General features: G+C 34.7%; 1 protein-coding gene across 4 annotated transcripts in view; it reads left to right on the top strand.

Moving 5' to 3' along the window:
- PLEKHA5 (pleckstrin homology domain containing, family A member 5) overlaps positions 1-3,872 on the top strand; it is a 249,438-nt gene that overhangs the window by 165,402 nt on the left and 80,164 nt on the right. The gene's annotated exons all lie outside the window — the stretch shown is intronic.

The raw sequence follows: 3,872 nt of genomic DNA on the forward strand, positions 1-3,872 counted from the left end.
ACTTTCAAGGAAATAATAAAAAAAAGTATTCACTTTCAAGGAAATAATAAAAATCCAGATCAGAAGATTTGCTGATTCTATACCCATCAAGTTGAATATCACTTTCAAAAGGAATTACTTTCCTCAAATAAAACCATAACTTCCTTAAGTTCAATAGTGTATAGAGAGGTTCAACAAATATCTGGAAATTAGGGGATTTTTTGTGAATGGTTTTTAAATGTTAGTTTTAGTCTATTGATGGGTGTAATTAATATTTGTAAAGTCTGTGACCTTCTTTCTTCTGAATGCAGACCAGCAGCTTCTGAAGGCTGGTCTTAGGTTATTTTGAGCTAAGTTTTCTCTGGGCTCCTCTTCTATCTTTGAGTTCACTGTGATGCCAGTTTCCATAAAATGCTGTTAGTTAGATGTTCTTTTGAAATGGCTAGAGTCCACTGTGGATCATTGAAAAATATCATCTACATTATTACATAAACATCATAAAATAGTTGTGATGTCTTATAATGAAATAAATTTTTAATGGGAGAAAGAAAATAATTGTAACTCATGGTATAATTCATTTTTTTAAAGCTTTAATTAAGGACTTCTTTTATTAATGTTCTGATAGAAAGAAAAAAGGTTTAATATCTAGTCAAATAGTAGATCCCTGCATCTGTGAACAAAGCATTCAAGTTTCATTGTGAGTGGCGGGCACTGTTAAAACTCATGGTGCTGTAAGCCATTGTTCTGCATGGCAGAGTCACAGGGACAGGGTTTTTATGGTGTTTGACAGGCAGCTGCTTGTGAATGGGGCACTAACTCGGATGAAGGAGCTTACAGTGTTCATTTCTTAAGCTTTCTCTGAAAAGTAAATCACTCTTTGCTTAATTTGAATTTCTTTGAGGAAAATCACTGAAGGAAATTTTAGTTTTTGAAAAACAGGTCTCAAAATTCTAGAAAGTATATGGGGTAAAAATAAGTTTACTTGATAACCTAATTTTCTATTAAAATTCCAAAAAGTGGGTCCAAAGATGGCAGAAGAACTTTTTAAACTTTGTAGTCATTAATTAACCAAGCTTACTAGAAAAATAAGCTGCTATTAATCATCATATGATGATGGGTTGACAGTTCAAGTTCAACATAGATCTCTGCAGCAGGGTCCAGCTCACACATTATGAATGCTTCAGAGCACTGACAGGTAATTGGGGTTTCTGAACTATAATTTACACATTATAAGAAGTTTTTAGTGTGTTTTAGATTGATAATGTATGTCCCTTCCTTATGTGAGTATGTTTCTGTGATATAGTTCAGTGCTTAATCTAGAGCCTTTTGTATATTGAGGCTCCTGTAGTATTTCTTGAATTTATGAGTGACTAAACAGACCAAAATGTGTCAAGGTAAATTGCTTTAGGGCAGGGTCTCTGAATCAGCTTCCACTGGCTGACATACTTTCTAAGCAGAAAGCCATGGGATTGCCACCTCTGGACTTTTTCCAGTTTCTGGTTTTCATATTATCAGAGAAAGTGAGGATGAGGAGAGAGACCAAGCAGAAAAAAATCAGAAATACGAGTATTAGAGTATTAGGTACCTTTTTCTCTCACTCCATCCCCAAAATCATCAGATGGTTGGACTAAATGCAGCTTCTTGTCTGGGGACGTTTTGTTAAATTTTGAAAAAGTCTCTTTTGAGTAGAGATGTTATGTGATAACCTGAAAAACAACGCAGTGAAGTCAGGCATGGGATTTTAGAGCTGTAAGGAAACTTCATCATCAAATCGTCTTTTAGAGCTGTAAGGAAACTTCATCATCAAATCATCTTCTAGATCAGAAAACAGAATCCCTGAAAGTATCAGTTGGGCAGTCAGCTAGATTTCAGTAGCATATGAAGGGCTCTCTAGCATTCTAAGATTATGTCCTTACTAATTTTTTGCTGTCTTTTTATTTTTAATTAAGTCATTGTGATAGACCAATAAAGTTTTTTTTTTTCCTTAGTAATGTTTGTACCTTTGGCAAAATTAAAAAACGGATTATTTTATTTTTTCATTAAATCTGAAATTGTGGGAACCACTGGCATAATGAATAGCGTGCTTTAGGAATTAGGAGATCTACATTTTAGTTCTAGCCAGCCCCCAAACTCTGTAACCCCAAATATTAAAAGAAGTAGAAGAATATGCTCTCTTGGTCTTCCCCCCCCCACCCCACCCCTCACCATTCTGAGTCCCAGAAGATGTAGCTCATCTAAGGTCTAAGTACTCAATAGGAAAGTAAGAATTACGCAAAAAAAAAAAATAAAAGGTGTATGTAACATGAGACTTTCTCTTTGAATAAAGGTAACATAAGTTTACCTTTGTTGCAGGGATTTTATTATTAGTGTGCCTCATAGCCCTGGAGGCACCCTATTCATTACGCCTGATCACAGTGAAATCTTTTTTTGTACGTTAGTATTTATGCATTGTTACTGACAACAAGTCTTTGGTCAAAAGAAAGGTCTGACATCCAGATTATCAACCAAGGATTCCCAGATTATGAAGAGTGTGGTCAGGTAACTTACATATCAAGTCTTTCACTCTTTCTGGTTCATGTAATCACCAACATCTCTGACATTTTAACACCCAATAGGAAGAATCAAAATATTTCGTAGTTGTGCATGCACAGTTCCAAAATATACTCTATAGGGCCAGCCCGTGGCTCACTCGGGAGAGTGTGGTGCTGATAACGACACCAAGGCCACGGGTTCGGATCCCATATAGGGATGGCCGGTTGGCTCACTGCATGAGTGTGGTGCTGACACCACCAAGTCAAGGGTTAAGATCCCCTTACCGGTCATCTTTTAAAAAAAAAAAAAAAATATATATATATATATATATATACTCTATAGAGAAAGAAGAGGTCAGGAAACCTGGGTTCATGGGGTCCCAAGTCTCCCATACCTTTAGTTTAGTGAATTACATTCACTTCGATATTAGTATATAAATTTATGCCCATGGAGATGGTAGCATAGGATGAATACATTTAGAATTTGAATTGTAACTATACCTATCTCTGAGATAATGGGGAAATACAAATGCTAACTTTATATAAATTTTTAATTGACTTTTAAAAATCATTTTCATATCATGTATTTGACCTAGTATGGCTAGCACGAAGACAGTTTTTTTTTTTTTTTTTTTTTTTTTTTTGTCCTTTTTGAGACAGGCCTCACCGCGCTCAGCCAGTGAGCGCCACGGGCTCAGCCCACGAAGACAGTTTTGATAAACTCAGAATAGTATGTTTATCAGTGTTTTTGTTTTGTTTTGTTTTGTTTTTAAAAGATGACCAGTAAGGGGATCTTAACCCTTGACTTGGTGTTGTCAGCACCACGCTCTCCCAAGTGAGCCACGGAGCTGGCCCTATCAGTGTTTTTTTTTTAAAAAAAAAATAGTACACTAAAATTTTATTTTATTCTTTCATTTTAGGAAATTGTAATAATACATGCTTAGTAATATGCAATTATGTATCCAATTCCAAAAATTAGCATTTTAAAAGAATTATATTTTACATGCTAATGTATATGAGGAATTTTTGGATTGCTTTATAAAGGTCATTCCCCCCTGACACCACCACCAAAAAAGGTATTGACAACCACTTAAATTCCAATGGATTATTACTGTGCTGGAAATGCTGTAAAATTTCTGAGATTGCAGTTTTATATCTGAAATATTATCATGTTTAACTTTTTTGTCTTTAAATAGTAAAATTCTGAGCTTTATCTTCAAGTCATTTTCATTTTTCAAGTTAGGAAATGTTATGAAAGGAAGTTAGTTTTTCAAACCACAAATGTACTGAGACTTAAACAGCCATGCTTTCTTCCTTTTTTTTTTTTTTTTTTTTTTTTTTTTTTTACTGACTGGTAACGGG

The sequence above is a fragment of the Galeopterus variegatus genome, unplaced genomic scaffold (assembly GCF_000696425.1).
Source record: "Galeopterus variegatus unplaced genomic scaffold, G_variegatus-3.0.2 Scaffold428, whole genome shotgun sequence".
NCBI classification, from domain to species: Eukaryota; Metazoa; Chordata; class Mammalia; order Dermoptera; family Cynocephalidae; genus Galeopterus; species Galeopterus variegatus.